At 45.5% G+C, this 13,488-nt stretch overlaps 1 protein-coding gene across 2 annotated transcripts in view; it reads left to right on the top strand.

Annotated features, from left to right (window-relative positions):
- Positions 1-13,488, top strand: part of SMARCAD1 (SNF2 related chromatin remodeling ATPase with DExD box 1) — an 809,617-nt gene that overhangs the window by 757,449 nt on the left and 38,680 nt on the right. The window lies entirely within an intron of this gene.

The following is a 13,488-nucleotide window of genomic DNA, read 5'->3' as shown; positions in this document are numbered from 1 at the left end:
TGATGAAAAGTGATGACATGAAAAAGCAGTTTTAGTTGGTGGGTTATTACACATAAGGCTGTTACTTCATGTCCATTAGTTGGTAATGAGAGCATAAGCAAAAAGAAAGTCAAAGAATAATCTGCATAATCTGAAGGAGAATAGAACATTTGTGTAATAGCAAATCAACTGCTTGGGTATAGTGTCAACTTTGAATTGATTTTTAGAAAGACCACATCATTAGCAGTAGATGAAGGTGTAATTTGTTAATGTTATAAAAGTATATGTGAAAATATATAATTGCCCCACAAGATAATCATGCTGCAAGGAGTGCTTCTCATTATTTCAAAGGATGCTCTCAAGAGTTCCTTCCATTATGACTGAAAGCAATGTTATGATGAGAATGTATAACTATTACCTTATTTGGGACTTTTGATACCTGAAAGCTCTGAAAGCATTTTTGAAAAATGGCCCCTGATGTTGGGTTCGGCAGTGATTCTGCAATCCCTGGATGAGGACGACTGTGTGTTCTGCATTAACCTTTCGTAATGGTTATTTCACATGTCCATCAGAGGGTTCCTAGTGAAAAACTGTAACAGCAATTTCCGCACCATAAGAATGTCCTTACCATAAAAATATTATCACCGTAAAAATATCCTCCAGGCCCCAGACAGAATCCAAAAGCTCGCCCCGCTTGCATTACCTCCACTTACAAATGACAATATGTGGTCCCACTTTTGACTCTACAGCCCACCCCCCCACACTAAATGTGACCAAATCAGAGTATATAAATTGTCAAGCCGCGCACTAGTGTCAGTTCCGGTTTGTTAAGGTTTGAGGTAGGGTCTCCCCAATGTAGTTCCTGAGCTCATCTCAGTGCAGCAGTGAAGACCTTCCGGTCAGCAATTTTAAATGTGTTCCAGATTGCTCCAGAACCCCCTGGTGGCCCAGTCCCTAGGGGGTGAGCCCGCTCCTTTAAATTTAAAACTCTGCACCCATGCTTTTAGATTCCAGGCTTCCTCAGGTTCTGGTCTTGGCACTTTTGAAGTAGACCCTGTCAAGGAGTATTCTCCCATTTGATTAGAGGTTCCTTTATCCCTAATGCCGCTCTCCGAGTAGACTACAGAGCCACCTTCTAAGCCGTAGAAGTCAGCGGAAATCATTCAAGTGGTGAAGGTTGTTTTAATGATGTTCCTCCAGTAGAAAATCTTCTTCAAGTACAAAGACATACTTGTGTGAAGCATTATTTACATCTGACTTGAGTCAGGAAGTCCAATCTACTTTGAGTATGAACTTGCTTACCTTTCCCACAGCACCTCGGGGCAGAGTCTCTTCAGGGTGTAAAGTCTTAACCTGTGGCAGCCTTGCCCCCTGCACTGTGAACATCACTTGCCTCTTGGACTGCTGTGTGCAAACCCTGTGAAATCTTGCAAACCTAGTCATCAGTCTACCAGTCCACATGACATGGCCCTTTTTGAAGCTGGTCAACAACTGTTCAGATGCTTTCACAAAAAGCCCTGAAGTATGGCCTGGACTCTGCAGATGCAATGGCGTAGTTTATGTGCACAGTGATCATGATACACCACCAGAGCTGGATGTGGTCCATTAGCTTCTCAGGACTGGATTGTAGGGGTAAAAAGTCCTTGCTTTAGTAAGTAAATGGGCCATAGAGGTGGTACCACTAGAAGAAAGAGGCAAAGGATTATATTCCATTTACTTAATGGTTCCCAAGAAAGACTGGAAGGGGTGCATCTTCAACCTTCTGCTGTTGAATTCTTTTGGTCATAAGAAGTTCAAAATCCTGTCCCATGTTCTGTTTGTCCTTAATGCATGGGGTTTGTTGATGTTTCTGGACCTACAGTAAGCCTACTTCCATATGCCATTTCATCATGGGATCCATCAATTTATAGTCTTACTATTTGGGCTGATGACCACACATGTTCCTGATACTGGCAGTTGTGGCACCTTCACTGTGATGGTCTTTAGTCCATGTGTTTCCACACTTGGACGAATGGCTGCTTTATTGGTAGAGGCCCTGGTGCTTGTCAAAGAACACCTTTTGCGCACTAGGATTCTCATCCACGCCTTGAGCTTTTATGTCCAAAAGTCTCACCTCACTCAACTGCAGAGGCTAACCATTGTAACGGTGCTGGGCAAACACTTCATGAATAGTGTTTCTCCTTAGATAAATGGATGTTCATAGCATGTGTGGCCTTAGATGCACATTCTTAGCGTAGTGCTGCTATCTAGTGTTCTGCTGGGATGTTTGCAAGTTTTTCTTCGAAGAATTCTTTACATTCACAAGTTGTGATATGACTCCTTCTATTCAACGCATGGGCGCTGACTCCGGGTTAGATCCATCTGATTGAGATGTGGACTGAGTGAGCTCTGACTTTGTCACGTTCTAAACATGTTTTAACCACCCCAGTTTGGTTACTTTTTGATCTCATTGGATTATAGCAAGCTCCAGTCCTTCCATCTCCCTAATACCTGGCTACTCCAAAGACCGTTTTCAACCTAGCAGGAGTTGAGGGCCTCATAACACTCAAGGGCTGAGAATCGCTTTCAGTCCTTTGTAAACGTATGCTGTGTGGATAATGGAACAAACGCCCTTTCTAAATTGCACTCACTGCCTTTCAAAATATCTGTGGGTGATCCACCATGAAGTGTGCAACTTGTGCCTGTTACCGGACATTCATGATGCCTCTTGTGCTTCGTGCCTCGCTATCAGATCCAAGAAAACCCCTGGGTGTTGAATAGAACGGTGATGGGCACACCAGAGAATATATCTGCAGAGCTCATGAGAGACCCCAGACATTTTTAGGGTGGAAGATCCCTTTGGTGTCGATAAAGAGAGAGGCGCTAGCCCATCTGGCCTCCCGGCCACACAACTGACATCCACTGCAGAGACAATGTCCTTCAGTAGTTCCAACTACACGGAGATGGAGACATTTAGTTGGCACCAGTGATCGGCCCGCTCACCAAGATTATACCCCTCCCAACTAGATTATGCCCAATGTTGGGCATTTCCATTTGGCCCTCAGGCCTATATCACCAAGCCAGAACCCCAATAGAAGTCCCATACTAAGGAAATGCGCCGCTCCTGAGGGAGTCTGGCATTGTGCCTCGTACACAGGTACCAATAAAAGGAAAGCCAAGGGTCCAGCAGCCTTCAGGCTCAAGTTGGCTCAGCAGAAAGATTCAGTGCTGTGAAATCCTCCTCCCAAGGACATCGAGCCTCCATCATGTGTCAAGCCTGTGGCGCTCTAAGGTGCTGACCACTTTCAGGCTGGCCTGAACCAAGCACCAAAGGCTCCATCTTGGCTTGTGAACAAGATTCTATTGACACTGAAGGCCTCCTCGATACCAAAGCAGACCTCAAGACCTCTGTGGATGCTAAGAGATGAGGACGTTGAGTGCCAAATCCTGGCATCAAAAGAATTTGATAGCAGGCAGAAATAACTCTTTATCCACCTGGCTACAGGCAAATTCACAGCAAAGCTGCCACCTCCAGAACTTCTTCCTTGAAAGAAGAAACTGGCCTGCGAGAAGGTACTCCTTTAACATCCCTCTAACAAGCTGGCACTGGCGAAGAGGGGTCCCTTCTTTCATATTAGAATCCAGGTAGAAGCTGTGGCCCATTTGACCCTCATGCCATGGCCCCACTGATGATCGCTGGGATGACTGTAATGTGGATATCCCAGGTGAGCCTGATTTAGATCATTACCCAGTTATCGCCTCGCCCCCTATTGACACCATGGCTTATCAAAAGGTGGTTCAAATGCCCACGGCCGTTTATAAAGTAGATATGTATGTCACCAAGAGGATGAGGATGGCTCTCTTGTGGAGACCCTCTCAAAATCAGAGTGAACTGACCAGTTCATGCCCATTTTGATGGGCATATTAAAATCTATTCCAGATAACTTTATGCAGCCTTTAAAGGCAAGGGTGGTGACCCCAAGTGTTGAAAAGAAATTCGAACCTTTACTTAGTGACCCAATGTACATCCAGGGGCAGGTTCTACGCAACAGTCAAGCACTGCTCTGTCCAGGGCACTGATGATAATTCTACTCTCTACACGGAGAGCAAGAGATTGATGAGCAGCAAACCACTGGTGTAAAGCCAACTCTGTGGCACTCCTGTCAAGATACAGTATCGCACAGTGGGAAGAGATGCAAAAACGACATAAGCATCTCGCAGAGCAGTATAGGAATGGAGGGGAGTATATAGTGTCTGAGGGTCAAGTGATCTCTAATGTCAACATTTGCTTGGTGTTGAATGATGCGTAAACAGCCTCTGGGGGCATCAATACTAGCATTCTCATTAGGAGCCGTCCCTGGCTCAATATTTCTGGGTTGAAGCACAAAGTCCAGCAACCTCTTCTCAACCTCTTGTTCAGCAGGGAGCACCTTTTCAGGCCTCTGGTTGATGGGATGCTAGATACGGAGACAGTAGCGTCTATGAGGGTGCTCAATACTACTCCATACATGGCATCCTTTCATAAATACCAGCACAGGGGAGAGCAAAGACGACCTCGCCCAAGCAACCGCAGTCCTGCCAGAGGCGACAACAGTCCTTCCCTCAGTAAACTGGTAAGGGGATGCAACAGTCTCTTACAAGGGTAAAAGCCAGAATAAGATGGAAGGTGGCTCCAGCAGAGAGGCTGCCACCACCATTAACCTGCCCTCTCACCCCACCTGACCACGCATCACCTGTTGGGGATGATAGGTGATCTCTTCTCTTACTAGAGGATCTCATGCCTGACAAATGGGTTTGAGTGGTGGTCCTCAACAACTGTTGCATCAAACTACATACCAACCCTTCCAACATCCCACCCAATATACACACTCAGCAAAGAACACCTCTCCCTCCTTCAAGAAGAAAGGCATGCCCGTGTACAGAATGGAGCCATAGGAAGGTTGCCCTCCAACATCAAGAGACCACGTCTGCTCTCGTTTCTCATCCTCAAAAAAAATGGCTCCCTATGGACAATCCTTGACTTGTGGCCCCTCAACCGCTGCATCCCATCAGAAAATTTTCGCATGACATGACAACTCTGCCCCCCCCCCCCCCGCTTCGACAAGGACAGCTGATGATGACGCTCAGTCTCAAAGATGCCTATTTCTCCATGCACATCTACTTTTCTCATCAATGGTACCTTCGCTATGTAGTAAGTGGGCAACACTACAAAATCAAAGTACTTCCGTTCGGGGTCACCACAGCTCCAAGGGTATTTAGGAAGTGGTGACTGCCTATTTGCTCGTGGTGGGAGGGCTACTGAAAGCTAGAACCGGGCTCAAACCTGTAGCTTGTAAACAGCAAAGCTCTCGCAACCACAAGACAGTATGAAACATAAAGAACAATAGTGACAATAAAGTAGCAGAAAGCAGCAGATCTCTATGTTCGTGTTCTTTTTCAAAAGGATGTTTTATTGGATCCACAATCAGCCGACACGTGTTTCATCGTGTTAAAGTGGAGTCAACACGACTCTTCAGGGCTGATGAAAAATAAAATTGACATGTGTATAGTACATTTCACTGTAACACATCTGGTACATTTATCAGTGATAGAGACGTGCATGGAGGTGAAAGTGAGTTCCCAACAACGGATTGTTACGTGCCTAGTGTCCGTTTAGTGATTGGCGAACCATGCACATCCACACTCGCATCCTGGTGACGGTGGTAAAGTGCGTGGGTAACGGCTAAACCATTACCATCTGTTTTTGCAATTTGTTGTCTGTTAATACACAATGCCCAAATCACATGATCTGTTTCCTCATGCTCACGAAGAACCCGCGTTTGCGAAGGATCAGGGTGTAAAAGTGTCAATTGCTCCATTTTACTAAGCACACAAGTGAGTATATCGTGCTCAATAACAAAGTGGCCTACTCTTAGTTTTCTCCCATTTTTTACTCTTTTTGTAACACATAGATACTTCTATCAACTCACATTCATTTTCGCATCAACCTATAGATGCCTGGGTCTTTATACCAGGTATGCTACAAAGTTGCATGAACTTTTGGTTTTTGGTACATAGACCCACTTTGTTATTGAGCACGATATACTCACTTGTGTGCTTAGTAAAATGGAGCAATTGACACTTTTACACCCTGATCCTTCGCAAACGCGGGTTCTTCGTGAGCATGAGGAAACAGATCATGTGATTTGGGCATTGTATATTAACAGACAACAAATTGCAAAAACAGATGGTAATGGTTTAGCCGTTACCCACGCACTTTACCACCGTCACCAGGATGCGAGTGTGGATGTGCATGGTTCGCCAATCACTAAACGGACACTAGGCACGTAACAATCCGTTGTTGGGAACTCACTTTCACCTCCATGCACGTCTCTATCACTGATAAATGTACCAGATGTGTTACAGTGAAATGTACTATACACATGTCAATTTTATTTTTCATCAGCCCTGAAGAGTCGTGTTGACTCCACTTTAACACGATGAAACACGTGTCGGCTGATTGTGGATCCAATAAAACATCCTTTTGAAAAAGAACACGAACATAGAGATCTGCTGCTTTCTGCTACTTTATTGTCACTATTGTTCTTTATGTTTCATACTGTCTTGTGGTTGCGAGAGCTTTGCTGTTTACAGTTTGTGATAATCGGTTGATTGTCTTGGAACGGTTTTAGGGTCTTTCCGTTCGCCCTTAACGCACCACGCATTAGAACTCATCTCCCTACAAAGTGTAACGTATACTCTAGGTAGAGCGCCATCATCTGAAACTCCTCCAAACCCTATCAGCCGCTTTCAAACCTGTAGCTTGCCTCTGCTTGAGGCCCTGTTGGAACCTTGAGACAAGCATTCATGTGCCTTCTGTCTGCCACCCTTGCTCTACCAAGGATGTGGAATTGCAGTCAGAGCTGCCGACTTTGAAACTGGGGAACCAGGTACGAGTCTGTGTTGGCTCACCATCCTGTGATTCTGAGCGAATCACTAAACCTCATGTTGCCTTAAAAAAATTAATGTGACCTTGTGTAATGAACCCGGTGTTCATGTATGGCGCTGAAATACTTTTGGGTCCAGTTTGCACGATACAAAATCTGCACGATGTAAAAGCGAAGCAGTAATATAAAAGGGAGAGAAAAAGATCCCTGTTTATTGGTTGATATGTGCAAAGTGAAATCAGAAATTCTGGTTTAATCACAGCTTCCCTGCTTAAATTGTGCGATCTTGGGCAAATATTTTATTTCACTAAAACTCCTTTTTTCCATATTTGCATATGAAAATACTTTCAAATGCATGATTTCAGAATACCAGCTGTGCATAAGCCAATTGTGTTTGACTTAACAGACCATAATGTGGGTCAATGATTATCTGGACCACATCCAGGGTTCACATGACAACTGTCTTGCCTCTTGGGTCAACAGTGGCACTTCCTGAAGTGTGGGGATGGGGACAGAAATGGGTTTCTGGTCAATTAAAAAAACTATCACTTTTAATAAGTACTTCTCATTGCAGTGCTTTAATGTGACATTAATGGCACAGCTCTCACTTGTAAAAGAAATAACCGTTTTTTGAATTTTGAAGAAATTTTATCAAATTTTACATGTTTGTTTTATGATTTACATAGCAAATATTATCAGGGCTTGGCTTATGTATGGCTCTAAGAGCACAACCAGACCGTTGCCTCGGCTCTCCTTGTTAATTTAGTGGCCCACCCACCTCTACTATTTGTGACAAGAGGGCATTCATGTCTTCTCTAGCTTGATGATCTGCTGATGAAGAGCAACAGCAAGCTACAGTGTCTAGCCCACACATAAACCGTGCTGTCCCTGCTCCACAGCCTGAGGTTCACCATAAACACCACCAGGCCCCACCTACAGTCCCTGCGGATTTAACCCTTCCTAGGATCTGTGTTGAAGTATTCACAAAGCAAGCTTACCCAAACGATGGGAAAATCACAGCCTTTCAGCAACTGCATTTTAGCCCAATCGTCTGCTCACAGTGAGGACCGTCATGCACCTGTCAGGGCTCATGGACTCTCATGCGTTGCCATTGTTCCATACGCAAGGCTTCATATGTGCCATTACAAGAGTGTCTAACTGTTCAGTGGTCCCAAGCAGAGGGTCACTGGAAACCCTAGTTTTGATACAGGCCAAGGCTTACTGCTCTCTGCAATGGTGTAACATCAACAACTTGTTGCAAGGCAGGCCTTTTGCAGCCCAATACCGTAGGTGACCATCACCACCACCTCCTCTCTCACAAGGTGGTTGTGCATTTCTACAACAGCACTGTTCAGGGAATGTGGTCCTCTCAACAGGGTCACCACTCACTAAGCTCTCAAAGTTTTCTTACAAATCATTCAGAACAAAGTAGGCCTCATCAAGACGGACAACATGACCGCCATGTACTACCTAAAGAAGAAGGGTGGCACACACTCCCCTCAGCTGACTGTTGACTGTTAACCCAGGGGTATTGGCATTGATGTAGGAAACTGCCACTTTTTGCATGGTCACCCGCCTCCACTTTTTGCCTGAACTCTGATGCACTTTGAGTGTGCAAGGGGTCCCTGCCAATCTGGTTCCCATCCCTGTGTACTTTCCCAAAATTGTACCTTTGTTTTCACAATTGGAACACCTCTGGCTCTTAGGCAAGTCCCTTGTAAAAGGTACCAGTGGTACCAAGGGCCTTGTGACCATAGAGGGTCTCTAATGGCTGCACATGTATTATGCCACCCTCAGAGACCGCTCACCAAACACATACACACTGCCATTGCAGACTGTGTTTTGATGCAGACTAAACTTCAGAGTCGAAATGACACACATCCCTGTGTGCCATGCCCACCTACCACTGTCTGTGGCATAGGTAAGTCACCCCTCTAGCAGGCCTCACAGCCCAGCCCTAAGGCAGGGTTCACTATACCACAGGCGAGCACACAGATGCATGAGCAATGCCCCCCCTACAGTGTCTGTGCCATTCACAGGCATTGTAAGTTCAGTGGGGCCATATTAAGTACATGGGCTGGGAGTTTGTCATTACAAGCTCCACAGCTCCATGATGGTTTACTAAATGTTAACGAGTTTGGTATCCAACTCCTCAGCATACCAAACCCACACTGAAACCACTGTTGGATTTATTTCAAAATGCACTCAGAGGGCATCTTAGAGGTGCCCCCTGAACAACGACCAACTCCCTTGTGTCAAGCACACTGGTATGCACCAGCCTGCCACATACTGACATGTTTCTGAGCCCCAGAGGTGGGACCCCTTGTGCTCTCGTGGGTCAGGGACAAAGGCTGCTTGGGGGTGGAAGTACTTCACACCTACCCCCAAGAAGGAACAGCATTCATGATGGTGATCCTCAAAAGCTTCCTGCCCTTTGATATGCTAGCCAGATTCTCTCCAGATAGTGGAGATGCCCACCCCACATGGCCAGGCCCCACTTTTGGAAGCAAGGTCGGTGGGGAAATTAGTGTTCTGGAGAGGTGTGTCCCCTCTCTGCCTGAACCAACCCCAAGGTGCCTTGGACCGAGGTGACCCCCACCATGAAAAATTCTCCATCTTGAATGGAAGGATTCGACCCAATCAGGTTAGGGGGATGTCCACTCCCCAAAGGGAGGGGACATTCAAAGGGTGTAATCGCCCTAAAGGCAAGTATCCCGTTGTCATCTGCCAGTCCCTGTAACTCCCCTAAATTCAGTGTTTAGGGGCATGCTCCCCTGAATCTTGATTCTCAAATTCCTGCAACTTAAGAAGACTGACGATAAAACGCTGTGCAGCAAAGCAAGAAGACACCTACTGCCTTGGCCCCAGCCCTACCGGCATGTCTCCTGCTTCTCGAGCTTCCAATGAAGATGATGCCTGTCCCGTGGCTAGCAACTTCCAAGAACCCCAGTAAGACTGCCCCTCTTTAATAACGACTAGATCTCCAGAGGACAGCGGCCCTGTCCAGAAAGACTCCATCTTCAAGGACTCCGGAACCGCGATCCCTGCTCATTCTGCACCCGACAGTTTGACTGATTCGCCTGTCCTGTGAAGTCTCCCCAATGATCCTGACCTCGTCTCCATCAGCACCTGACCTCTCCTGGACCCCACAAAGTTGCCTGCAGCCTTAACACGAAGGGTGCACCTGACGCCGTCCAGCACCAACCCTGAAGATCTGACACCAAAAGGTACTCCTGCATTCTCAGCCCTTCGGCCTTGGGGGGCTTAACCGTTTAACCTTATAAACCTTGCCTCCTCAAAGTGCCCCCAGCCTCCTGTGATTTACATAGGACTTCTATTGAAAAGTTCTCCTGTTTGAATGTGATTCTACAAAAGTATTTTCAATACTGTAAAGCATTTTCTACTGCCTTGCAAAACAATTCTTACTGTACTTGAAAAATATTACTACTCTTGAAACTGTTACTTACCTGCGACTGAGTTCCTCTTGGTTCTGGTGTAAAAATAAATAACAAATGAGTACATTTTTATACAAAACCATTGGTCTGGATTCAGTCTTTGAGTGTCTATCATTTCATGCCTGAGTGTGTACAATAAATTCTTAACACAGCCCTCTGATAAGCCTAACTGTTCGCCAACACACCCACAAATAGAGCTTTTGATATTATCTACTGAAGCCTCTGTATGCCTCTGGGAATCCCCTGGACTCTGTGCACACCATACCTTACTTTGATATAGTATAAACAAAGGCTTCTTTCTACAATTGGGTACTCTGCTACACGATTCACTGCATGGCAGAACACCTCCCAGGGGTGAACAACACTTTTGCTAGTCCACACAAATGGGACCCCTCACCCCCACAGGCCCTCCCAATGTTGGGGCATCCCACAGATAGACCTGTTTGCCCCTCCAAAAAGTCAAAATGCCCAAACTTAGCCTCCAGGTACCCACAGTCCAAGGGCAATGCATTGCGGCTGGAAAGATCAGGGATAGTTTCCTGAAACTGATCACCTCTAACTCTGTTTCCCTACATGGCAAGCAAACTGAGAAATATCACTGATATACAATCTGGTAGCTGCAGCCTAGACCGCACACCACTGGTTCTCCATTCTCATGGAAAAGTCAGTCAGCCCTCACATGAGACTCACTCAGGATGGACCATCTTACACAGAGGCAAAGTTGATGTGAGGCGTTTGGATCTCAGATAGCTCAACCTTGCGATTTAGCAAATGATGTGGTAGAACTGGGTTCTTCAACCTTCCCCAGGAATGTATGTCCATCTTAAAGGTAGACCAGTGGCCCCCAACATGGGGCTCTTATGCAGCAACATTTAAAAGGTTTGTTCACCACTACATTTCCAAAGACTTGGACCCTCTAAATCCTACTTTACAGGACATTATTGCCTACCTTTTGCATTTACAGAAAGCAGGCCTTTCCTACACCTCTTTTGTCTATACTTAGATGAAGTTTCAACCTACATGTAGAACAGGAAACACTTGTCCCTCTTTAAAATTCCAGATGTTAAGGCTTTTGTCAAGAGTCTCAAGAAAGTGATACCCCATAGACTATCTCCTGCACCCACAAGGAATCTTGGGTGCAGATCTTCCAGTCTGTTCTTCCACATATGCACTGCTGGATGTATCCCTCCAACCTTTTGGTGGGTTATCCCTTCAGCCCTCCGCTTGCATAAGTGCCTGTGGTCATGGAGGACTCCAAGCTGGGTTGCAAAAACAACAGTTGATGGCCAGAATGCAGAACAATGTCACACATTCACCCCAGTACAGAGATCTGGGCCTAAATCCATTGTTTTTTTGCTCACCATGCCATTCCAGTTTGAACCCAGCCATATGCAAATCAGTCTTGACCCTGTGCCCCATGGGAACAGTCCAGCCCGAACTGCCAAGCCAGGTCCTCCCTGGACTGGAAACAAGCATCCTAGGACCAGTTTCGGGCTTTCAGCCAGGATAGCTTGATTCCAGTGCCATGGAGAGCACGGGACTCACATCTGGGATTTAAATTGTGTTTACTTTCCTCTTTATATTCCTTTTCAAGCCGATGCACTATTGCTCTTTTCAATGTCTTACTCTAATGACTGTTATAAATTCAGGCCATGGAGTCCGATAACTTTAGGCTTTCTCAGTTTGTCCATCTTGCACAGGTTTATGTACAAATATATTGGTTCTTTGTTCCTGCTCAACCGTTCTTCCCAAGGTGGTATCTGCGTCTCACATGGGCCTCTCCATCACTATTCTATTAGTCTACCTTCTGCCGCCTCATCGCACCAAAGAGGAAGAGCAGCAACATGGATTAGACCCGAGGCATGCTGTGTCTTATCACATTGATCATGCTCAACACGGCAGAGATAGTGATCAGCTGTTTGTGGGCTTCTTATCTACAAATGGACAAGGTGCTGACCAAACACGCCGTATCTCATTGGGTCATAATAGTATTGAGATTCTCGAAGTCCTTGAATAAAAAAAAGTTTCCACCTGGTTATCTTTACATACTTGCTGAACATTACTGCCTTACAACCTTGCTCCACTTCACCTATGATGGATTACTGTGGCCTCCATTAAAACGTCCTACAACTCCTTCAAGGTTTTTTTTTATTTTACAATCTCCGTCTTGTACGCTCCCTCACTGCAAGTCTCAGCAGGCAAGCATGTTCTTTGGCTGCCCACTTTTTCTCTCTCCCTGGGGTTGGAACTTAAATGCCTTAGTCCTTCCTAATTCTGGCAATTGCATTGTCATCCTTCTAACATGTTTTTATTGGCTCGGATGACTGCCAGTAGTGGACAAGTTCTTTGAGGGTAGGTGAGAGATGATAAATCCTACAGAAATGGGTGTCAAGAATGTATATGGTACAAACTGCTGCAAGGCTTCACCTGAGCAGCTTTGAAATGATGTAGAATTCTCTTTCAGGCTATATCTAGACCTTTAATACCTCTGCTGGAATATTGCTACTACTTTGAGGGCATCTTGGGCATAACGTTTTCCAATCTGGAGTCTGCACCTTGTGTGCTATACCTATACTCATTTGACCTATTCACCGCTAGAAGTCCACCTTGGAGTGGTGTCTCGTTTTCAGTTGTTTATTTGGCATGTTGCTGCTATCTTTAGAGACCTATCATACTGTCACCCAATCTGTGGAGCACCACTGACATTGTGATTAGTACTAAAGGGCTTGCATGGAGTTTTGACCAATTTTGGAAACCCCACACCCTTTTACATTTTGGGCCATGTTCCAGAGGGTCATCTAAAGAGTTGTGGCTAGTGTCTTAAGCTGGCCATGCAGCATCTTTTCCAATTCAAGGTTTGTCACTCACCGTACTTTTACTGCCATAAAAAGTCTCATCTTGAGTATTGTGTGTAGAAGACCTGCAGACTTCATCTGAAATGTGTCCCCTTCTGGAGGCCCCATCTGAAAAACTTTGTGAATATCTGGAGAAATGTGCAGTGTTTGAAATTAGCTAGCTAGATTATCAATGCACAAAGCACACACCATAATTTGTGCTAATCCCCATCCACCAAACACCAATTTGTCAACAGCACAGATAAAAAAATCGACTATGAAGAGAGCGGAGGCTGGCGCAAGTTGTGACTTTTT

This window comes from Lissotriton helveticus, chromosome 2_1 (assembly GCF_964261635.1).
Source record: "Lissotriton helveticus chromosome 2_1, aLisHel1.1, whole genome shotgun sequence".
NCBI classification, from domain to species: domain Eukaryota; kingdom Metazoa; phylum Chordata; class Amphibia; order Caudata; family Salamandridae; genus Lissotriton; species Lissotriton helveticus.
This window is presented reverse-complemented; position numbering and strand designations above follow the sequence as displayed.